This window comes from Schistocerca nitens, chromosome 7 (genome assembly GCF_023898315.1).
Source record: "Schistocerca nitens isolate TAMUIC-IGC-003100 chromosome 7, iqSchNite1.1, whole genome shotgun sequence".
NCBI classification, from domain to species: Eukaryota; Metazoa; Arthropoda; class Insecta; order Orthoptera; family Acrididae; genus Schistocerca; species Schistocerca nitens.
In genome coordinates this window covers 56,257,090-56,283,149 of record NC_064620.1, presented here as the reverse complement: position 1 = coordinate 56,283,149, position 26,060 = coordinate 56,257,090, and positions in this window count along the sequence as shown.

Sequence of the window (26,060 nt, the reverse complement as noted above, 5' to 3'; positions counted from 1 at the left end):
GGACCGCTCAGGATTGGCATCACATTCTCTTCACCGAGAAGTGTCGCATATGCCTTCAACCAGACAATCGTCGGAGACGTGTTTGGAGACAACCCGGTCAATCTGAACGCCTCAGACACACTGTTCAGCGAGTGTAGCAAGGTGAAGGTATCTAGAATGTTCGAGTCTCGGTCGGGCACACAGTTTTAATCTGCCAGGAAGTTTCAAAGTGGAGGTACCCTGTTGTTTTGGGGTGGCATTATGTGGGGACGAGGTGCGCCGCTGGGGGTTATGGAAGGCACCGTAACGGCTGTACGATACGTGAATGCCATCCTCCGACCGATACTGTAACCATATCGGCAGCATATTGGCGAGGCATTCGTCTTCATGGACGACAGTTCGGGCACCCGCCGTGCACATGTTGTGAATGACTTCCTTCAGGATAACGACACTGGTCGAGTAAAGTGGCCAGCAGGTTTTCCAGACATGAACACTATCGAACGTGCCTGGGACAGATTGAAAAGGGCTGTTTATGTATGACGTAACCCACCAATAACTCTGAGGGATCTACGCCGAATCGCCGTTGAGGAGTGGGACAATCTGACCAACAGTGCCTTGATGAACTTGTGGGTACTATGCAACGACGAATACAGGCATGCATAAATGCAAGATGACGTACTACTGGGTATTAGTGGTAGCGGTGTGTACAGCAGTCTGGACCACCACCTCTGAAGGTCTCGCTATATGGCGGTACAACATGCAATGTGTGGTTTTCATGAGCATTCAGGATCTACAAGACGCCATCAACGATTTGAAAAACAATTAGGCCGCTGGCCTCGACGATATGAGATCTGAGAAAATTAAACATTTTTTAAACATTTTGGACCGAGAGTACAAGCATAGATCCTAGAGCTAATGAATAACTGTATTATAACAATGCAAATTTCTAAACTGTGGAGGAAAGCTCGGGTTATTGCGTTACTAAAACCAGGGAAAGACCCAGCTGAATCTAAAAATTTCCGTCCTGTCTCACTGCTTTGTCATCTATTTAAAGTGCTGGAGCGAATGATCCTCAAACGCATAGCTGATTATGTGGACAAAGCCCTCATTAACGAACAAGCTGGATTTGGACCAGGAAAATCATGCTGCGGCCAAATCTTTAATCTCACACAGTACATCGAAGACGGCTATCAGAGAGGAGAAGTAACTGGGGTCGCATTCCTGGATCTCAGTGCCTCATATGACTCAGTTAACCGTAAGTTGCTTACCCAGAAAGTGTATAACGTCACTGAGGGTTACAACCTTTCTATTTTAGTGCAATGCATGCTACAGAACAGACGCTACTGTGTAACCATACAATCTAAAACCAGCCGATGGAAGACACAGAAAAATGGACTTGCACAGGGTAGTGTCTAGGCTCCAATATTATTTAACATCTATACGAATGACCTTCTCATCAGCCACCAGTCACGAATGTTCATTTATGCCGATGATGCAGCAGTTGCCACACAGGATAAATCCTTTGAACAAGTGGAGGAAAATCTCACAGGAGCTTTAACAGAACTTGCTACATATTACGAAGGCAAGAATCTCAAACCAAACCCTACTAAATCTCAAGTATCCACCTTCCATCTTAGGAACAAACAAGCCAAACGGAAACTCCGAGTCATGTGCCAAGGGAAAGAGCTGAAGCATACAAACAGCCCAAAATACCTGGGAGTAACATTGCACATAGCGCTTACCTTTAAGCAGCACTGTCACAACACTAAAAAAAGGTCTGTGCCAGGAACAACATACTGCGGAAGCTAACAGGTTCATCATGGGGAGCTCAACCAAACGTTTTGGGCACCACGGGTCTGGCGCTGAGTATCTTAGCAGCGGAATACGCGGCGCCAGTTTGGAGGAACTCTGCTCACACCAAGCAAGTTGAAGTCGCCGTAAACGTAACTGTACGTATTGCCACAGGATGCCTCAAAGCAACTCCCAAAGACAAGATTTATCCCATCATAGGCATAGCACCACCCACTACCCGCAGACAAGTAGCCGCCGAGATCGAAAGATCAAAACAAAAGAATGATCCTCGACACCCGATGCACATGCGCCGGTCGGTGTGGCCGTGCGGTTCTAGGCGCTACAGTCTGGAACCGCGTGACCGCCACGGTCGCAGGTTCGAATCCTGCCTCGGGCATGGATGTGTGTGATGTCCTTAGGTTAGTTAGGTTTAAGTAATTCTAAGTTCTAGGGGACTGATGACTTACGATGTTAAGTCCCATAGTGCTCAGAGCCATTTGAACCATTTGATGCATATGCACCGAAAACGTGTCCGGCTGAACTCCCGCAGGAGTTTCATTGAAACAAAGCCCGTCGCAAGGCGGCTATCTCTTTGGGAAGGAATTGTGCCACACTCCACAATGGAACTACTTGAGGAGGGATCTGCGGGCTTTCAATTACCTTTTACAACTTGGAGGTCATTAAATCGGCTGCGCACTGGAGTAACTGGGTGCGAATCAAACCTATTTAAATGGGGCTACAGTGATAGCGATAGGTGTGAATGCTGAGCAATGCAGGACTTGGACGACCTATTGATTTGCCCAGATATGTCTATAACATGCATTAAAGACGATATATTGAAAGTCAATGACAAAGCAACCCACGTTACTAATTACTGGGAAGGGAAGATATAATTGGTGCATCCAGATACGGAAGAAGACGAATGAGCAATAAAAATTGCGGAAGAGATGTTTATGTTGATCTCTCTTCCAATTTTCTGTACAGGTTTCGGATCCCAAGGGACCGATTTGACACAAAAAAATTTTTATGTATTTACAGGGATCACTTTTATGTGTGCCACCCTGTAGTTTGGAAACTGAAGGTCCCAATGTTTCAGGTAGGTAGACGTGTTACTTTGTCTCGGAGGTTATACACTCACAGACGTCCCGTCTCCTGTCTGTTCAACAGTCTCCGTCTTTCACAACTCGGAGGAGGAGCAGCGGCGGTGTTGCAGCGCTGGTCGGAAGAAGCGACGCCCGCTAATCGGCCGTGAAGCGTGAGGGTGGAGGGGCAGTGCGTGAGGCGAGCGTGCTGCGTGCTGCGTGCTGCGCGCCGGTAGCGGCTGCGCCCGCCTCAAGGGCTGCTAACGATGCGTGCAGCGCGCCAGGTCGCGGCGTGTTTGAGGCGTGTTTGAGGCCCGCCGCTCCGCCACGCTGCCTGCCTGCTGACACGCTGCCGACGCGGGGGGTCTGCCCGCCTACGCAGGCTGAAGACCACGATTGAGGTTAGAGCTCTGACTTAAGCAGCAGCCATTAATAATCCACATACTTTGTAGCAAACAGAAATCCACATTCACCTGTTTACAGTAGTCGAACCTAATGTCATGCTATAACTGAGCCGTGTGTCGGCTCTCAACATATATCGTTCTGTAAAGATTGTTCTGTGTCCTTCCATTCCATCGCTAATTGATTCTTTCATATTTATCGTTATGCTGCGTACGATTCTCTTGAGATTTCCCTCTGTCGGCGTGTCTTGTCTTATCGATCTTCGAGTCGTTGCTTCCTGTTAGCCTTGTGTAAGGGAATAAGATCTTTGGGGGGATGGCCGGTTGGTTGCCTAGTGGTGACGAGTCGGTCGGTCGGTTTTTAAAATCGGGAATTAGAGAATGTCGTATGATGAGACCGCGGCGTGGCGTGGCGGTGGAGCGTTGGCTGTTGTTCCGAGAAGCCGCATGTTCTATCCTGGCGGTGCGAGACGAGTGGGACGAGTTGACGGGACAAGGCTGTAAGCTCTTGCTGGCAGCACCCGGGGGCCACGGCTGTGGTTTCGAGACACTACTTGGTGGGAGCGGCAACGGGGGTCTTTAAATTTTCTGTCTGGAGGCGGGAATGATGGACTAGTAACTCGCCTAACCTGAGGAGTGGTATTTCGCCACCGTGGGTGCAGAGAAGACGAGGGCTCCAATGACAGAGCGCGTGACTGCGTGACTGTGCCCAGTTGGGTACGCTGGCGACGTGTACATGGTCGGGTGTGAGGAACCTTTGCATCTGAGTTCACCTGCTGTTTCTCTGATAAACTGCAAGTTAAGTTGGTTAAAGGTTTAGATGTTAACTGAAGAATTTTGGTTTGTGCAGCCACCGTCTTTTCTGCCTTGCGGCCTCTTGCGTTCGGGTTTCCTGACGCTGTCGCCGGTGTATTTGTAGACAGTGATCTTTTGGCTTCTTGTTAGTACTTCCCGGTAGGAAGTGTATTTTTGGCCAGTGATTATTGTTTTAGATTACATTTTTTCTGCCTTGTGGTCTCCTGCGTTCGGATTTCCTGTCCCTGTCGCAGGTGTAATTATAGACACCGATCTTTTGGCTTCTTATTAGTACTGACTGGGAGGAAGTGTATTTTTGGGCAGGGATTATGGTTCCTGATTTGATTCCTCCTCCTCTCCTGGCCTCGCGTGAGGTCGATTTGATTGCTGAATGTGAGGCGTTGTGGGTCTGTTAGTCCGCTTCTAGCCTGAGCGTCCTTCGGGAGACATTGTGGCCGCACTTAATTATTTCTATCCCAGGACGTTTTGTTGCCAGGATATGGTATTAAAGTTGTTAGTTATTGTAAAATGTTAAATGGTTGTATTTTACTTTGAATGTTTTCTGGCCACTGTTTAAAATGGTTAAGTTGGCCTTTCATTGCTGGGTTTTTAAAATTACGTGGCTTTAAAATTGTTAGTTATTGTAAAAGATGATTGACTGTATCTTTACTTTGATTGTTTTAATCTACTTGGCATCCTTTGAAAATGCTAGTTCTGCCTCCCTGTTGGCGAGCCCTTGTAATTTAATATCTTGTTGTGCCAAAGTTTAAAAGAAGTTGGCTTCCTACGAGTTCGGTAGCGAAATTGTATGCAAATTGGTGGTTATTTTGGTTTCATTACTTGGAAAGTTTTAATTTTGTTATTAAATGCTTTACCAAAGTGTGTTTTAAGTAAAATGGCATGGCTATTAACGGTAAAGTAAAGTTGTTAATTTCATTACTTGGAAAATTTTGATTGGTTGTCAAATGTTTTATCAAAGTCGGTTTTAAGTAAAATGGCTTGGCCGTTAACTGTAAAGTAAATCGTTTTGAAAAGGCACTCATGCCTACTATCGTTTTGGATCCGTTCCTGGTGAAGTGATAAAGAAATGGCTTTTAATGGTTGAAGTAATCAATAAAGAAATTGTAAATTGAAACTCGGTAGTAACCAACTAATTTTGGCCCCGTTTCCCAACTGGGGGTTTTTCTTCATTAATCGTAACACCAGTCTCAATAACTTTCACAAAAAAAAGAGAAGGAGTTGTTCAAATTGGTTACATGTTACTACTAATGCAGGTATCGACGCAAAGTGCTAAATAGTAAACTTTGGTGGTTGATGGATGGATGTGTGACGCTGCAGCGCAGTTCATTCGCACAGCAGCCAAGGATGGAAAACGTCGATATCAGGGCATAAAGTCTTCTCAAATTTCATTCCGTGTACTCAGTTGGACAGTAGCTATGCCTCACAGACAGGAGCGCGAAAATTATCACCAGAAGCACCACTTTAGAGGAGGTGTAGTAGGGCTGAAAGAAGCCGGTTGGAGGAATCGGGGAATCGCTCGACCTTTGAATAGGAGCAGTGACACTATTCGACGATGTTGACAGGAATGGGTGAACCCTGAGTGAACACAGTGTCAAGATGGAAGCGGTAGACCTAGAGAGACAGCAGAACGAGACGACAGCGAACGTTAGAGAGGCACTCCGATTCATTACTATCACGAATCAAGACCCTTAGACCCCAGGAAGGCATCTGGCCCAGACGGTATCCCAGTAAGATTTTATGTTGACTATGCTACAAATATAGCACCATTCTTATCCATCATCTATCAGAGATCACTGGAACAGCAGAAAGTTCCACGGGACTGGAAGAAGGCCCAGGTCATAGCAATCTATAAAAAGGGTAGAAAATCGGATGCACATAATTACCGGCCAGTTTCACTGACATCGATTTGTTGTGGAATCATGGGACATATTTTGTGTTGAGGCATAATGAAATTTCTAGACCCTGAAAAGCTCATCTGCAGAAACCAGCAAGGTTTTAGGAAACAGCGGTCATGCGAGACACAGCTGGCCCTCTTTGTGCATGATATACAACAGGCTCTAGATACCGGCTCCCAGGTTGATGCCATATTTCTCGACTTTCGAAAGAGTTCGTCTGGGTTCCGCACTGTCTCTTGCTACAAAAAGGGCGCGCTTATGGTCTATCCGATGATATATGCTGTTGGATAGAAGGTTTTCTATCAGACAGGAAGCAGTATGTCGTCTTGAAGGGGGTGACTTCAACAGACACAAGCGTAACATCAGGTGTGCCCCAAGGCAGCGTAACAGGACCTTTGCTTTTTACGATTTACATAAACGATCTGGTTGATGGTATTGACAGCGGCCTTAGACTGTTTGCCGATGATGCTGTGGTCTACAGGAAAGTAGTATCACACGAAAGTTGTGAACAAATCAGTGAGGATTTGTAGAAAATAAATTCGTGATGTAATGACTGGCAGTTATCTCTCAATATTAGTAAGTGTAACCTACTGCGTATAACAAGGCGAAAATCCCCATTAATGTACAAGTACAAAATAAATGCCCAGTCTTTGGAAGCGGTAACGTCCGTCAAGTATCTGGGTGTGACTGTTCGAAATGATCTCAAAAGAAATGATCAGATTACACAAGTAACGGGTAAGACGAACTGTAGATTGTGGTTTGTTGGTAAAATCCTGAAGCGAAGCAGTCCTTCAACAAAGTAAATAACTTACAATACGTTAGTTCGTCCAGTCTTGGAGTGTTGTTCGTCTATGTGGGACCCTTACCTGTTGGATCTGATTCAAGAGATTGAGAAGGTCCAAAGAACAGCGGCAGTATTCGTGACTGGTACATTTAGCCATCGCGAGAGCGTTACAAATCTCATAGAAAGTTTGAAGTGGAACACTCTTGCATATAGGCGGCGCTCTAAACAGAAGGGGCTGCTCACTAAGCTCCGAAATCCGACCTTCACCGAGGATGTAGAGCACATATTATTACCATCAACTTTCAAATCGCGTAATGACCACCATTCAAACATAAGGGAAATTAGAGCTCGTACTGAGACGTTCAGACAGTCGTTTTTCCCTCGCGCGATCCCCGGGTGGAACAGTGGAGGGGGGGGGGGGGGGGAATATGACTTTGGTGCGAATTGTGACCTCCGCCACACACTGCTTGGTGGCTATCGGAGTATATATGTAGTTGCAGATGTGGAATGCGAAATGCAACTGGAGCTCCTGTAACCAAAACGACATTTAATAGGCGCTGAAAGAGAGCTAATGGCGCCCTTGCATTGACTTCCATTGAACGTTGTTCATCGACAAGCCCTTTTGCAGTGGTGTTGGACACATTCGACCTGGAATCTCACTGACTGGAGCAGAACCGTATTCACTGATGAGTCCCGCTTCGAACTAGGTGTTGACGGGCAGCGAAGGCGTGTCTAGAGACAATCGAAGTAGCAGAGAGATACCAGCGTTACTGTCGTCAATAATACGGCCCAGTGACCAGGAGTGACGTCTGGGATGCCATTTTATGACAGGAGTCTTTTGGGTGCATTCCGCGCACCCTGACAGCACGGCTGTACGTCGACCGTATTCTATGCCCCGTTTTGTTGCCCTTCATGGCAAGCCGTCCTGGGCTTACATTTCAGCATGATAATGCCCTCTTGTACACGGCCAGAGTTTCTACTTCTTGTCTTCGTACCTGTCAAATCTTATCTTGACCAGCAATGTCTCCGTATCCCTCCCCAGCTGAGAACGTTTGGATGATTATGGCCCGGGTTCTCGTATAAACTTAATATTTTAACGAGCTAACGCGTCAGTTAGATAGAAAATGGGAGGATATCCCTCGAGATGATTCTGTCTTTCGATTCCAATCCGAATAACTGATTACATGAGGACCAGAAGTGGAACATCGCGTAACTGACTTGTTCAGTTTCTGAAACACTTTCTCTTGAGTAAATCATCCAGTTTTTCTCAAACAGTATTTTTTTTCAAGTATTCTAAACTTCCCTTCCACTCTTTTCTGCCACTATGCGAAAGATAATCTCAGGAACTATTGAAGAGATATTGTTACGGTTTTCACTAAGAATGAGGTGATTGACAAGGAAGCTTTGCGTATGTAATTTATAGTTATGGTAATGATGAGTGTGCCAAATATGTATGTTTTTATCTGTTCCTAAATTAACTTGCAACTGACATATTGTGGCAGTGATGAGAACTTCGATCTGGTCAGCTATAGAGCAGTTGATATCTGGTGAGAAAAACAGTATAACTCCATTCCAGCTCCCAAGAGCATCGAAGGGTAACCAACCGTATGCATCTATAAATGTCTCTTCTACCAGTAAATATACAGTTTAGCCCCCTCAGTGATTTTCTGTCAACATGTAAACGGTAATCTCAGGAAGAGTTTTCTGTATATTATTAATCAAAATTACACAATACAAGTCGTCCGGCCGCAGCTAAGGCTACCCTAATTAAGCCGAGTCAGGTCCGTAGTTGACAATAAATGTGTGCTACTAACCCATCACTTCGATGCCTCAGGTTGTTACGTAAGTTCCCTCTCGCCCTTGCTCGATTCAGTATCTTTTCATCAGTTAACTGGTCTGTCTGTCTGGTCTTCACCGTTTTCTACAGCATCATACACTACTGGCAAATAAAATTGCTACACCAGGAAGATGACGTGCAACAGACGTGAAATTTAAACGACAGGAAGAAGATGCTGTGATATGCAAATGATTAGCTTTTCAGAGCATTCACACGAGGTTGCCGTCGGTGGCGGTACTTACAACGTGCTGACATGAGGAAAGTTTCCAACCGATTTCTCACACACAAATAGCAGTTGACCGGCGTTGCCTGGTGAAACGTTGTTGTGATGCCTCGTGTAAGGAGGAGGAATGCGTACCATCACGTTTCCGACTTTGATAAAGGTGGGATTGTAGCTTATCGCGATTGCGGATTATCGTACCGCGACATTGCTGCTCGCGTTGGTCGAGATCCAATGACTGTTAGCAGAATATGGAATCAATGGGTTCAGGAGGGTAATACGGAACGCTGTGCTGGATCCCAACGGCCTCGTATCACTAGCAGTCGAGATGACAGGCATCTTATCCGCATGGCTGTAACGGATCGTGCAGTCACGTCTCGATCCCTGAGTCAACACCGGCCGGAGTGGCCAAACGGTCCTAGGCGCCTCAGTCAGGAACAGCGCGACCGCTACGGTCGCAGGTTCGAATCCTGCCTCGGGCATTGATGTGGTGATGTCCTTAGGTTATTTAGGTTTAAGTAGTTCTAAGTTCTTGGGGACTGATGACCTCAGATGTTAAGTCCTATAGTGCTCAGAGCCATTTGAACCATTCTTGAACCTGAGTCAACAGATGGGGACGTTTGGCAGACAGCAACCATCTGCACGAACTGTTTTCGACTTTTGCAGCAGCATGGACTACCAGCTCGGAGACCATGGCTGCGATTACCCTTGACGCTGCATCACAGACAGGAGTGCCTGCGATGGTGTACTCAACGACGAACCTGGGTGTACGAATGACAAAGCGTCATTTTTTCAGATGAATCCAGGTTCTGTTTACAGCATCATGATGGTCGCATCCGTGTTTGGCGACAGCGTGGTTAACGCACATTAGAAGCGTGTATTCGTCTTCGCCATACTGGCGTATCACCCGGCGAGATGGTATGGGGTGCCTTTGGTTACACGTCTCGGTCACCTCTTGTTCGCATTGACAGCACTTTGAACAGTGAACGTTACATTTCAGATGCGTTAGGACCCGTGGCTCTACCCTTCATTCGATCCCTGCGAAACCCTGCATTTCAGCAGGATAATGTACGACCGCCTGTTGCAGGTCCTGTATGGGCCTTTCTGGATACAGAAAATGTTCGACTGCTGCCCTGGCCAGCACATTCTCCAGATCTCTCACCAATTGAAAACGTCTGGCCAATGGTGGCCGAGCAACTGGCTCGTCACAATACGCCAGTCACTACTCTTGATGAACTGTGGTATCGTGTGGAAGCTGCATGGGCAGCTGTACCTATACACGCCATTCAAGCTCTGCTTTACTCAATGCCCAGGCGTATCAACGCCGTTCTTACGGCCAGAAGTGGTTGTTCTCGGTACTGATTTTTCAGGATCTATGCACCCAAATTGCTTGAAAATGTAATCACATGTCAATTCTAGTATAATATATTTGTCCATTGAATACCCGATTTTCATCTGCATTTCTTCTTGGTGTAGCAATTTTAATGGCCAGTAGTGTATTTCGAAAGCTCTTTACATACACTGTGAATAGCGCATCAAGAAACGCATTGAACCAGTTTCATAAGATTTTTTTAATTGTTGTTTTTTAATTTGTATGCTTATTTTCTTTTTCTTCGTCTGCTGATCTACTACCATGCACTATGTACCAGTGTTGAATAGAGGGCCCAGGGGGAAATACACCCACCGACCCCGAGAAATACACATTTATCTGTATGAAACACTGAAAGTAAAATAAAGTATAAGTTTGAATTAGCATCTGAGCCTTTGTAAATTAATAGCTGGCAAGCTTATATTGTTTTGACAAATTTCATCTGTGATGGTAGCCGCTGTTTACGAAGTTTGGAATCAACAATGGACAAGTCGTGGTAACTTTGCATATACTGATATACACAAAAAGGTTTCCATCTAAATAAAAAGTATGCCACCCGTTGCACTCTGCGACAATAATAAGCTTGCATTATCGTAATAAACTGCCACTTCTTGCATGCAGCGATTCTAAAGGCTAGCCAGTCAACAGCTTACTATGGAGGAGCGGTGTGATTATGCAATGCGTGTTTGGTCTTCGTCAGTTTGTCGTATATACGAAACTCTTAGTGCCGATGTACCGTATCTAAACAACAAACATTATTTGCTTTCTTTTATAATAAATTAATAAGTATTGCTGAAGACATAGATGAGTGTGAGTCTGGTGAAAGAAATGGTACTGAATGTGATAATGAACCGCTTACTCAATCTTCAGTTAATCTTCCTTAGTCTTCAAGCGTAAAATCTAGTATTTCTGAACGTCATCCTAAACAAAGACTTCAACGCGTGATTAATCACGAGTGAAAATGTTTGTATCTGTACAATTGCTTGGAGATTGACCGCGATTGGAGTACGCCTTTCTGCAATTTGTGTGAAATGAATTTAAAAATGACATCGAATCTCTAAAAAAACATAGGGGGAGTTGATCTCTGTACGTTGCACTAAATGTAGAGAAGGTACTGAAACGACGGTAAAACTAGAAAAACACGCCAGTTCAGAAAAACATGAGAACATTTTAAATTACAGACGCAAAATGTTCGAACTCATGCGGAGATAATTAAGCAAAATGAAAATAAAAGAGTGTTAAATTGACAACAATATCTTCTTTAATTTGAAGTGTGTATTTTCTTAGTAGTGAGAAACCTCCCACATAACAACATACGAAATTCTGATTAGTAAGATCCAAAAAGTGACATTAATCTTGAAAAGTGGGTTAAATATCAAAGTGAAAGGTCCACGTATGATAGCAAAAATACTTATTCAGAATTATTAAATTGCATTGGTGCGGTTCTAGGTAGTTGTACGATACGATTGTTCTTGACAAATACTGTTCCTCAATTACAGACGAATTTACAGGTGTTCCTAATCAAAGTGGTCATTGCTAGTTCATTATTTTGCGTCGTTTCCATCTTTTGAATTGAAAGAATGGTTTTTGTGTCTGGTTGAATTGAAGAGCACTACTGCTGAATTGATATTTACTGCAGTTGATAGTTAACTGCGCAAACTAATTGTTTCTATGCTGCACTACACGGCTGCCAGTCATACTCTACACCTTGGAGACAACTTCTACATTTCCTGTTAATACAGCCAAATTTTTTTCAACTTCATTCACGGTATGACCAAGAGTAAGTCCCATTCAGTCACGTCTCCAGGTCGACCCATCTCACTGCGTTAACTGCATGCAACAGACCGGCACACCTGTTTTATTGAACATCTGAAACAGGGGAGATTACAGTTTCAAACTGCCCGTCTGAGGCCTCACAGAAAAAACGAAAACATTATTTTCAATATTCATACATTTATTAACCGAATAAAAAACTTAAAATGCTGTCCTAATGTGTTCAATAAGAGCTGTAACTTTATGCTGAAGACTGGTCGTGCGGTAGCGTTCTCGCTTCCCAAGCCCGGGTTCCCGGGTTCGATTCCCGGCGGAATCAGGGATTTTCTCTGCCTCGTGATGGCTGGGTGTTGTGTGATGTCCTTAGGTTAGTTATGTTTAAGTAGTTCTAAGTTCTAGGGGACTGATGACCATAGCTGTTAAGTCCCATAGTGCTCAGAGCCATTTGAACCATTTTTTGCTGAAGACTTAACTCAGACGGGTAGATAGTGGATATATGTCTCGAGGAGGATAACTCATATTCATCCACTATTTGTGCATGAGAGCGCTTAGCGACTTCCAAAAACCTTTTTCTTGGTGACAAGTCACGCTAAGTGATAAACTGAAAACAGTTTATCGCAAACTACGTTTTCGCTGTTCGTACTGTAACAACTATAACGGCTTCTGATACCAAATGTAACAGTTGTGTTACTAAATGTGACACTTCTGTCACTAAATGTAACTGGGTTTTCTCTTTTGATGCTGTTAATTGTCAGGATGAGCATTCTAAAGCATTCTGTCAGGGTGAAGATATTAAATATATTAACTTTTCTCTCTTAACAACATGTGGGCAGGGTGGGTTCTTCCTTGGCTCGGGTATGAGGTCGAATGAAACATCATTTTTACATAAGAATAACTTTTATTGAAGATTTGTACAACTGTATCTTACGGAATATTCTGGTTCGGAGAGCGGCAGCTGTGTCGTTTGTGAAGTCTTCTGCTGCGGCAGCGGCAGCGGCGGCGGCGGCGGCGGCGGCGGCGTCTGATTACGCGTAGCGGTGTGTATCTCGTGTCGCCGTCTCGCCCAGCTGACGGGAGACGCGCAGCGCGAGGTGGCCGGTTTAATTATTGCGAGCGAAGTCGTGCATCGGATGATACCTTGGGTGTGGCGTCCCAGTGTTTCTCTTCTCTATGCGGCCGCGTGTGTTGTGCGTCGACCAGCGGAGCGGCGCGGCGGGGGAAGGTCAGTGTCCCGGACTCGAACCACGGACTCCCGCTTGCCAGTCTTCGGCTGTCAGGTCTTCATCCCAGCTCACAGGTGACTACTGATGTGAGGCCGTCTCCTTCCCGTCCTCACGAGTCACCCGGGTATGTAAAAACCAGACTTCAAATACCTTTCAACTTCTGTCTTCTGGCGCCGCGGCTGCTGCTTGCTATTCCATTACAGCGGCGGACTTGGTTCGTCTGTGCATGATGCAGACTCTTCTTACATGACGGTCTTCAGCACCGAAACTGACTGAAAACTACTACTACGCTTCTTCGTCTTTCGTCTCCGTCTCCGTCTTCGACTCCGTCTTCGTCTGTCTTCGTCTCCGTCTTCATCTGACTTCCTCCCCCTGGCCCACTGCGTCTCGCGTATTTATTCACTTCAGTTTACTGGAGGTGAACGACTTCACGGTCATTGCCTCGTCAGTCACGTTGAAAAGCTTCTCGAAGAATCTTCTTAACGTCGGTCGTTGGCTCTTGGAATGTAGGTGAGGGCTTTTGATCCCATGTGCGACTGAGAAACACGTGAGCCGGTCATTGCCTCTTCTGTCACGTTAAATAGCTTCTCGAAGAATCTTCTTTACGCCGGTCATTGGCTCTTGGGATGTAGGCGAGGGCCTTTGCTCACATACGACAACTGAGAAACACGTGAGCCGGTCGGGCGATGCCCTGACGGCTGAATCGACAGCGCCCGCTTATGTGGAAGTTGCTGACTTCACGGTCATTGTCTCTTCTGTTCTGCTGTTCGGCCCGCTGCTTGCGAGTATGTAACTCTCTAAACTAAACCAAGTTTTTCATTTATATCCTAATTTCTAGTTCACTTTGATTTCACTAATTTATTTACTTAAGTACCACTCAACAGTACAATAATGCATGTATCACCTAATTATCCTGCGACATTATGTAACTTTCCGACACTAAGTGCGGGAGACGTTTAAATATGTGAGTTCTATTCTTTAAAAAATCGGAGCTGGTGTCTTCTTCGACTCACTGGTTCACGCTCACGCCTGACGTCAGCTGAGAAGGGCCCGGTATTCGGCCTACTCCATCTACAGCTGTCCAAAGTGAACAGCAAGCTCTGTCAAGGGGGTAACTAATATCCCGCCCGGTGAACTTACGTTGCGACCAATAGTAAAGGGTATAGCAATCCCTGGCAAATAATATTTATTGCATATCCAAATTCCGGTCACAGAGTGGCCATCTTCAGTGCTAACAGACTTATAGAGAACCAGTTACAATCACTCGAAAAATACTCATACAAAAATGAGAATATTTTTCCATTTCTTTGAAAGACTCTGAGTGAAAGGTGGGGTACCAGCTGCCTCATTCTACCTTTTTCAGCACCTTTAAAATTTTTCCGAAATATTTTTGCATGCGAACACAATATGCGCTCTTTTTAACATCCAACTCACCTCTTACTCCCACAAGTTCTTTTAATTGCAACTTTCTCACCCGCATTGCTCCATCGCTGTGACTCGCTCATACTCACCCACTGCCACTTGCGGAATTTCACTCACTCAGCCTAACTCACTGTCATTATGTCTCTGTGCCTGTGTGTCACTGCCTCCTGCATCACAGTCACAGTCCCTTCGTTCTGTCTCCTCTGCCTGTCACTGCCTGCTCTTGCTCTTTCTCTCTGCTAACACCTCCTTCCTTCCTTCCTAGGGCTATGTGTGAAGTCAAGCACAGTACTAAGGCGAAGCGGACTACACAGTGGTGCAGCAACTATAATTCGTAGGAAAGCTGGACAAGAGCTGAAATGATTTGCGAACAAGTTTACATAACAAACAGAAGATTTACTTAACTTGTATATCTCCAAGTTTATAGAGACTGATTAGATATAGTGTAGGAAGGAAAAAGAATGCAGGTGAAACAGTAGCAACAAGAATGATGCTCTCTGAACTAAAGCACGGAAGATGTCAGAGACGCAACTAGGCGTTGTTTGCGTAGCGTCATGCAGGCAAGAGGCACCAAGCGCGATTAGACTGTGTGTCGCCTGCAGGCCGTCCTATATCGTTGCAGGAGGGGGCGCTCGTGGTTCATAGCTACAGATGTGCGTCAGTGGGGATGCAACATTGGGTCTGCCAGATCTGGGACGACCGCTGCCGGATTGGGATGGAAACTTGCAATTCCGTTGCCAATTTTGAAACGAAGGTGAAATGGTAATTTGAAGGCATTTTGACTATTTTTCGACTGTGACTGTCTCGAGAAATATGTAAAGGTTCTTTAAAATACCGCTACCAGTCACAAACTTTGTTGACTATTGTGTTACTTATTTATTTAGCAACATGTTTCGAGGGAATACGTCATCTTCAAGATAAATGGCATTACAAAAACAATTTTACAATAAGGTCATACTGATGTTACATGGTCTTTTCGTAAATGCTGTGGTTATCTTTGTCTTCTGGCGTGGCAGTGGCGTTGTGATGAACTGAGGTGTTTCCATTTCTGTGGCTCTCTTGGCTTTCTTGGTCTGTGTTCACAAATTTTCGCTAATGTAACTGTAACTTGGAAACACGATCACAAAAACAAATCTGTAGTGCAGTGGACAAGATGGCGGTTGAAATACAGCTGGTTTCGATTTGACTATAGATCTGTCGATCTACGTGATGTAACTGTAACTTGGAAACACGATCACAAAAACAAATCTGTAGTGCAGTGGACAAGATGGCGGTTGAAATACAGCTGGTTTCGATTTGACTATAGATCTGTCGATCTACGTGATGTCAGATGTTTGCATGTATTCTGCACGTCTTGTTATCGTATTACAGATGTAGGTTGGCGAAATTCATTACAAATTGAGCACATTTTACAACATTATTGTATTCATCACGATATGAACTATTTATTTTACATATTTCTAAGCTATTACTGGGGATAGAGTCAAACGTCAGTCATGTTATGTATCTTTTATTCTAAGAGTACTTTAGTGAAATTTGGTAAAAGAAATGTGTCGTTTTGAAGTCTGTCATTTCATTCAGGATCTCGTTACTCCCCATTTGGCCATGGATGAATATTTCCATTTCTTCCAAGATGACAATTTTCCAGCACTTTTCTAAATTATGTAGTACTTTGAAGTTGTTGTCTATTGTAACACTGTGTCCTGTTTCATTTATATGTTTCGCTACAGCTGATTTATTTGGTTTGCCATGTCTGAAACAGTCAATGTGTTCTTTAAAGTGGGTTTTAAAATTTCTTACTGTTTGGCCAATGTAATATTTGTTGCAATGATTGCATGTAATTTTAGAAATTCCTGATTTCTTAAGTTTCTCTGTGGGATGCGAGATGTCACATATCAGTTTATTTTTTAAGTTGTTGTTGGTGGCAAAGGTGACCCTGATGTCTGTTTTTTAAGCAGCTTGGCTATTTTGTCTGATATGACACCTAAATATTGTAATGTTATATGCTTGGGTTTTGGGATTTGTGTGAGGAAACTGTGTAACATTGTTTGTTGTTATTTTTAGTTGTGCATTGTGACAGTATGTATAGTTCATATTCGGGATAGCCATTATTATGTGCAATGTATTTGATAGCGTTCGTTTCTGTCTCATAGTCAGCAGCATTAAGTGGGAATATCTGTGTTCTGTTTAAGAAGGATCTGAATGCAGCTTGTTTATGTCAGTTGGGATCTGTGGAAGATTAATTAATGACTGTGTCTGTATACGTTGGATTTCGGTATACATTGATATTTAAGGTTTGGTTTGTCTTTCTTGTTGTCATGTCTAGAAAATTAATTTTGTTATCTTTCTCATGTTCTATAGTAAACTGGATGTTGTTGTGTAAATTATAGAATCAGATTAACAGAGTTTCTATTTCTTCATCAGTTCCATTGTATACAATGAATGTGTCATCAACATATCTGCAGTAGTGTACTACTTTCTGAGTTATTATGTCTTTGTTGTTAAGAAGTTTATTTTCAAGGTGGTTAATGAAAATTTCAGCACTGATTCCACTTAGAGGACTTCCCATTACTAGGCCTACATCTTGTTTCTACATTTTACAATTGAATGTGAAATAATTATGTGAAAGGAGAAGCTCTAGCTATTCTGTAACTTCAATGACTTCAGCTGTGGATATAGTCCCACCTTTTAATAAATTATTTTTGATTATATCTATGGGGTCTTTGATGGGGATGCTGCTATACAAGGTTACTATGTCAAGTGATATTAGCTTTGCATTGTATGGGATATGAAGATCTTTAATACTCTCAATTGCTTGTGAGCCATTTTTCACTGAAAATGATGTTTTAAATTTATATGATTTTTTGTAAAATTGAATGCCACTTACTCATAACGATGTAGCCTGGATGATTTATAGCATTGAAAATAGGTCTGATAGGGATATTAGGTATACAGATCTTAGGCTGGGCTCTTAACTTTGGGGCTGTTGGGTTCATAATTGTTAATCTCTGTGATTCGTCCCTTGTTAATAAGAAGCATGTTTTATTCAACTGTTTCTTGAGTTTACTGTTAAATTTCTGAGTGGGGTCACGAGATATGTCTTGTATCTGGTTATTCTGAAGGAACTTGAGTGTTTTATTTATATATTCATATTTGTCCATGATAACTACTGTATTGCCTTTGTCAGATTTTACTGGTAGTGCATTGCCCTCAATGAGCTTCTTGTTGATGTTTTTAAGTAACTGGTTCTCTTGTTTAGCTTCTTTTAGTGGATTACTGTAAATGCGTTTCTCTATTAATTTGTTAGTTTTATGTCCTATTTACTCATTTTTGTTTAGTTTGGCTACATCTGCTGCCATTTTGACTGAGCAAATGATGTCTTTAATGTTCTGCTGATTGAGTTCTGGTTTTAGGTTATGTTTAAGGCCTTTCTTTAGTACAGAGTTCGTCGTTGTTGAAATGAATGTTTGTGGAGTTGTCTAGTCTTGGGAAAAAATTGTGGGAAGAGATTAACAATTATGAAACCTACAGCGCCAAAGTTAAGAGCCCAGCCTAAGATCCATAAACCTGATAATCCCTATCAGGCCAATTGTCAATGCTATAAATCATCCAGGCTACAAAGTTATGAATAAGCTGCATTCAATTTTACAAAAACAATATAAATTTAAAAGCTCTTTTTCAGTGAAAAATACCTACCAAGCAATTCAGAGTATTAAAGATCTGCATATCCCAGCCAATGCTAAGCTCATCTACCTTGACATAGTAAACTTACATAGCTGCATCCCCATCAAAGAAGCCATAGATATAATGTAAAATAATTTATTAAAAGTTCAGACTATGTCCACAACTGAAGTAGCTGAATTAATATAATTGCTAGAGCTTGTTCTTCCACACAATTATTTCACATTTAATGGTAAAATGTATAAACAAAATGTAGGCCTAGCAATGGGAGGTCCTTTACGTGGAACCATTGCAGATATTTTCACTAACCACCTTCAAAATAAACCACTCAACAACAAAGACACAATAACCCAGAAAATAATACACTACTGCAGATATGTTGATGACACATTTTATTGTATACAATGTGTAGCGTCGCAAGTTGTTCTGGGCGAACGTTTGTTTTAGGATAGTTTGCTGCATGAAGCTTTGGGGCCTGACATCTAGTGGCCTACATGGGAGACACACGTGCATCTGTCACTGCCTGCCATGGGAAAGCTATTCAATGTCTCTTACTGAACATGTACATTCACCAACTATAAGCACCTAAACAAACGCTATTAAATATTATTAAATCATTTTCGAAACCAGTACACTACCTTTTGTTATTCAGGAGAAGATTGTATAAAAATTTCAAAATTGTAAATATCATAGTTTCATAGATAAAGATAATTACGGAAAAAGCCAAAAACCGACACTTAGGGATTTAAATTCAGTTAGGAACTGTAGAAGTTTATCTGTTTTGTATCATTTGAAAATATAAAAAGAACGATCAGTGTGTAGAATTAATTAAAGGAGATCTTCATACTAAAACTTTAATTATTTTTCGTTTGCGTAACATAAAAATCAGACAACATTATTATTTGTGTCTAATATTGTTATGTGAGCCTGTGAGTAAATGAAAGTGTGTATGTGGGACATTCGTCAAATTTCAGTGTTGTATTATATACCGTCTTGTGTAACCTGCAAGAGTTACACAAGCCTGTCATCGGAAAATGATCCTTGGGGATTTGCCCACTTTGCTGACGACGCATGTCTAGGTGTGATTGCTATTGTAACAGAGTAGCCACAAAGTCAGCTGGAGTAAAATCAGTATCTAAGAAATATTTCTGGAATCATTGTCTTTTCGTTTTCGTTTATTAAACATTACTTTAATAGTTGCATGTCAGATTGACGTAAATGCGTCTGTGTATAAGGATTGGTGCAGGCCAGTTTTGGCGCGAGTGTGATCTTAAGCGAGTATTATGATTGGCAGTCAGTCGGGTTAGCCAATCAGAATTGCGACGGTTCCTGCTTGTTACCTGATAGTTATATTGGGAGTGGGGCTGGTAGTGAGGAGTCGCTCGCTAGCTTTGGATGTGGATCGTCATGTTACTAGTGCCTGTAAAAATAATGTGTAAGACGAAGAATTACATAGTGTTTGAGTTATTGGTGAGCTAAGTCGATAGCAGTTGTTGTTGAGGACTGTTTGGCGAAGTTTCAGAGCTTTTGACTAAATCTGTTGGACAGGCATTCACATGTGAAAATTCGCCTTCATAGTATCCGTGTGGCATGTTTCAGTATTCAACCACTGATCATTTCTGGCTAGCAGTTTCTGTTTTAGAGATCCACAAGAAGGACCGAATGTAATAACTCATATTAGTGGTGAAGTTAAAGACTGTGAAAATGTTGTTTGGTTCGGGTCGGGTTTGGACAGATTTCTGGCTGCTGTGTATGTGAAATGTGTGTATGAATCATGAACTGGAAGGTAATAGCCAATAGTTTAAATGTGGACTAAATAGTACCTTTTATTTGGTTATCAATCACAAAATAAACATTTTTGTGTGGAATTTTCGGACATTATTTCCAGAAGCCAATCCATTTTCTTACTGCCCAATAAAATTGAATGACAGTTTTTCTACAGAACTTTCTTTCATAGCTAGAGTTGCGCGGCCTCAGTAATTGTAGATATTAGGTGGCGTTTTTTATCAACGCTGCTTTTACATCCTCTTGTAAGTATCTACATTGCCGAGTGAAGGACATCGAGCAGACGCCGTTCTAAGGTAGGTGGACTTTAAATTTGAACAGTACGATGGACGACGAGTAGCAATCAAACCCAGCCCACCGCAATTGGTGCTTTATCACCCAGGAAAATCAACAGCAGCAGTGTTTAAATGGACTCGCAAAGTATTCACACACGGGTGGCAAAGGAAGTATTACAGGACAATAGACACGTGTGCTAATGAATTGTAGTTGGTGCGCAGCAGCAAAGATCTCTCGTGCAAAGTTATTAGTGAAGTGTACCATGGACTGAGAACTACTGACAGTGCGCTGTAGCAGACGATGTGCTGACAACTGACGATCGACAGGCGCAGCGCTACTGCAGTAAACAAACCACACAAACGGGGAGGCTGGAGCCATGGCAGACACGGTGGCCCTTAAAGTGGACTTGAGTTTGCTTAGCCTGTTGTACAGACCCACAGTTACATGTTGTCGTGGTGGAGATGTCTGAAGACAAAAGTTAAGCAGTGTTTTGCTTCATTGTGTGTGGGCTGAAAAACTGTCTGAAATGGCAGACAGTAAGCAGAAAATTGTAGATGAGGGGCAGAAGACGGAATTAAATAAGAAAAAGGACGAAAATGATGCCATTGATTTTACTTGTCATGTATCGCAGTATAATGACAGTGGTTTACCTCAGTCAATGTCGTCTAACTATGGTGTAGGCAATGATCTGAGCACGGTGGAAGCCAATGCTAAATATATACCTGTTACTGTTAAAGAAATGAAACAGGAACCAATGTCAGTGGCTTGTGAACCAAAGGATAGTGTTTCAGATATGTTTGCAAATATTCTCAAACATATGAAGGAGACAGGTCCAGATATAAAAGCTTCAACAAGCTCTGACATTGATACTAAAATGAATAAACTAGGTTTGGATGTAAATAGGTTACATAGTCAGGTTGTTGAAATGGAATCGAAATTGGAAAACAAATTTTCGAATTTGATGGATTTGTGGAAAAATTACCTGACTTTGTTTGGGCATAAAATTAAGGGTGATATTAATCAGGTCAGGCAACAATGTAATGCTACAGTTGTAACGGTGGAAAGTGAACTAACATCCCAGATTAAGCAGGTTGCTGAAGGTAGCGAACAGTTCAAAGAATACGTAAATTCAGAAGTGGATAGAGATCATGAACATGTACAGAGTGTAGAAAATTACTGTGCGGTTAACCATGTTGCCTTTGAAAGTAAAATTAAAGAATGGAAAGACAGGTGTACAAAGTTTGGAGCACAAGTGGTTAATAAAATCACTAAACTAGAAACTAACATTAATCAAGTAGGTACTAGTGTGAATGAGCAGTTGTGTGAACATGACAGTAGACTAACAAAAGTTGAACAGAATGGTAACAGCCATAATGTTTGTGTTATGTCTAATTATGTTGTGGAATCTACGGAAATTGCCTATGTAACACATCGTCAATTTCTGAAATTTGATTCAAATAAGAATGTGCATCCGAAAGAATTCTGGAGTGACTTTAATGATGTGTTACCTAAAGTGTATAGTGCCAAACAAAAGATTGGATTCATAACCATGAATCTAATGGAAGAAGCTAGAATCTGGGGTAATTTAGCTTCAGAAAAGTGCTATAGCCTAATAGTTTTCAAACAGGCCGTTTTCGAAGAATACTGGGGAAAGAGGAGCTGATGAAAGTTTTGAACAAATTTTGGGAAAAATATGACCCAAAGAAAGGTAACATTAAGAGATTCGTACAAAAGTGGATTACGCCTTTGTCCTATTTAAATGCAAAGGTAGAAACAGAGCAGATCATTATGGGGATTGAGAACAAGCTGCCGTTATACTGGCGAAATAAAATCATTTCTGCTCCCAGGGATGACACTGACCATTTTGTTCATTATTTGTAAAAAGTTGAGAACCTTTTAAAAGAAGAAGAGAGCGCTAGTAAAGAATATAGGCCAGTGAAAACCGAGCGGACGTCAATATAAACATGGTTTCAATGCCACAGACGAACAGTTGTAGAGGAAGGGGAAGTGCTGGTAGGGGCAGGTTCATTAACCCGGACCGGGATGCTAACTGCAGTTACCTGAGAGACAATGACGTAATGGATACGCGACCTCTGTGAGGTGGTAGCTGGATCAGAGGCAGTAATATCATACGGCAGGAAAACTGTTAGCGGTCCGCGATGAAGCTGGCGCTCGCAGACAAAAGCATTACAGATGAAACCCGCTAGTGACGCCCTTTGTAAAGAAGGCACCTACTAAACAGTGTTTTGAAAGTAATGTTAAGGAAAACAGGAAGGCTAAGGAGACTGACACTGCTAAAGAATTTGTTTCTTTATAAGAGGAAGTAGCATTTTGTGAGAGTGAAAGTTCAGACAGATATCTGCAGAAACATTTTAAAGGGGAACTTATTTCAGAGAGTAAATATGCAAATCAGGAGGTGTGGGTGGATCAGCACCGCAGAACAGGTGAGAGGCTACCTGGAGACTGTGGAATTATTATGGAAACGCAGGAGCAAGAGGAAGACAGTGTTTAGGAGTTTTTGAATAAAGTAAGAGGAGTTATTTCAGATAGGAATCTGTAGAGGAAGAAGGAGGGGGTAATATAGATAATTCTTCAACCCCTTGGAAAGGGTTGCAGAAACAGAATATATTTCAGATGGAGAGGAGGGAAAAGACGGAGATGCTTTTTCCATTATGAGTAATTTAGCGAAAGAGGTTAGTAGTAGTAGAAGTAACGTGAAAGAGAATCCTTTAAGTGTTCAGTTAATTTCCACAGGAGGGGTAGGTTTCGACAGACGAGAGGTGGTGCATGATTCACTAGACGAACCTGAAACTCAGTGTCTAAATATAAATCCTAGACAGCCTATTACTGAAGTCATTGTATTTAATGATAAAGCTACTTGTTTAATTGACAGTGGTTCTCATATTTGTGCAGTATCACAGGAATTTGTGAATGTTCTCCTGGAAAGTAAAACAGTTGTGATAACGTCAGTAAGTGGGTTAAACATTAATTTGGCCACTGGTAGAAGCAAAAAGTAGTGAAGCAAGGGTGGGGTTCAGTTGGAACACAACTTTTTGATTATTAAAGGACTTAGTGTTGAGGTGCTGGAAGGTGCCGACTTTTTACAGAAATACCAAGGAAGCTTAGATTTTGGAAACACTGAGATAGTAATAAATGTACGAGGCGAAACTATATCCATTCCTTTTGTTAGAGAAAAGGGGTCCATTGCCAAAGACCTATCAATATGCTTTTGCAGAAGAGAATGATGACGGAGAAGGGAAAGAAGTTTGTCCTGTTGAAATAAAATCATTTAATCATCATGGGAATCAAAAACGTACTTGATTTAAAGACATATTTAATGGAGCAGCAAATTAAATAGCAGTAACTAAGAAGCCTCATAGGGCGTTGTACTCTATGCAATGCTGAGGTTTGACGGTGCTCGAGCTATTGACAAATATTATTTCCGTTTCTGTTCGTATTGTGAATCTTCCTCTTCATCATACACAACTAATATCTATTATATTTCCGTCTTCCCTATCATCGTAAATAGTGTTGTAATAGAGTTTGTGGAGTAGTACGAAGTGTACAGTGAGCTAGTGTCCCAGTATAAACTTAAAGAACTAACCAGAAAGAGAGAGGAATGAAAAGTATGAGTTAAGGTGACTATACAGTAATATGAAGAGTAGTACAAAAGATTTTGTAACCTGTAAAGACGTTGCAGTGTAAGAAATGTGTTTAAGGGAAGAGAGGGCCTATTCAAGGAAATAAAGTCTAAAATGTGATGTGTTTTGAAAGCCACGGAGGTCAGCTTAAGATATCTAATTTTTCTGAAGTTTTATGTAACTGGTAGAAATGTTGTTGTAAAGGTAATGTGTTCAGAGACAAAAGAGGACTGCCTGCCTAAAAGGTAAAAATGAGTTTTGTATTTGAGATGACTTGAAAGCCACCGAGAGGTGGACTTAAGTGTATTTAATATTTTCAGTAATGTATGTTTTCTTGAAAATAGTGAATGAGATGCGTTGGAGAGCCACACGAGTTGGCGTGAGTCGTGCTTAATGTTTATTTATAAGGACTTGTTTTGTATGTATTGTATATATATTGTAATTTGATCATGAGATGATGAAGAGCCACAGTAATTGGCCAGCAGGTTCAGTACTGTTCTATAAGGATTTCTTTTTAATTTTCTTGAATATTGTGTACAATAAGTGCAGAGCCACAGAGGTGGCATGAGCCATGTTCAAATTTTTTATACAAGGGCTCTTAGCAGTATTTGCCAATAATTTATATACTTTATGAAAGGTGTGCCTGAGGGGTATTTATTGCTGGAGCCACAGAAGCGGGCGTAGAGGATTTTCAGTCTGTTACCACAACATGGTAAAGTTTGTATATAGGATAAATATTAGGACTTTGATCAAGTCACAGATGAAGGCAAGAATATTTTTTAGAGTTTTTGTAAGGACTTTCTGTAGAATATGAATTCTTTGTATATAGTAGTGTGTAAGATGTGCCTCAGAGCTACTGTAGGGGACATAAGTAAATTTTATTAATGTGATAAAATTGTTTTCTCTTTTTATACGATGTATGTAGGAGGTATTGCAGGACTGTAGGAGGTGGGCTGAATGATTTTCAGTGCTCAATAATTTTGTATTTACTTACGTAATGTGTAATGATGTTTTTCAGAGCTGCAGATGGTTGCGGAGATAACTCTGCAGGATATTTTATGACACTGTATTTTGTTCTTTGTGTACAATAATTTATTTGTGTGAAGGTGAGAAGTGAAAATGAGAAGAAAGACTGATATTTTGAGTCAGCAGAATTTGTAACAGTAATTTGCTTAATGATTAAAACAGATTTTGGAAAAAAGTATTCAGTGGTGCTGCCAATTTTGGATACTGTTGATTTTTTCTAAGAGAAACAGTTAATTCACTTTTTACTGAAAGGATTAGTATTAAATGTAAGATAAGTATTAAGATGTTAAATTGCCATGAAATATGAATTTGTCTGAGAAAGATCGTTTTTGAGTAAAATGAAAAGAAAAATTTTGAGGACAGTAAAATTATGGGAAAATTTTTCATGGAGTTCTTTGCTTTTAAATTGAGAGCAGCAGTTGCTGACGAAAGTATACATGTGTGTTAGGTTAGGATGTAGATATTAAGCATGGACACTTACGTGTAGCGTACTTTGCAGGTACGAAAAAACTGTACAGAACTTGATACAAGACTGAGAGAGAACCCCAATCTGTGACAGAGCTGGATTATGTACCCCAGTGACGAGAACATAATGCTACTTGTATGTAAGTGCTGAACTAAAGTTATCCGAACCCCAAAGTTTTGGGAAGAAAGTGTTAAGTAAACGAGACAACCCCCACATCGAAGAGAAGATTTTGTTAAAATTCAGAGACGACCCCTATATCGAAGTGAATATATTCTGTAAAGGTTCAGAAAAGAACACCCTACACTGTGTCTAAATTGTATTTTAGTAAATTTTTTAATGCTGATAAAGCGACGTAGTAAAATTGCTATTTTTGCTTAGACAACTTGAGAGATTAAGAACTTTGGTTCAGAGAAGACTGTAATTGGAAGAAAAGTTCACTGTAAAAATTTTTCTTATTGAGTGTTGAGGAAAATATTCAAGAGTATAATATTATGAGAAAAATGTGATTTTAGTGAAAGATGCAAATTTTTTTGTAAGTTTATTTGATTGTATCCTATTCAGTCCTAGCTTTTGACATTCCATGTGTATGTATA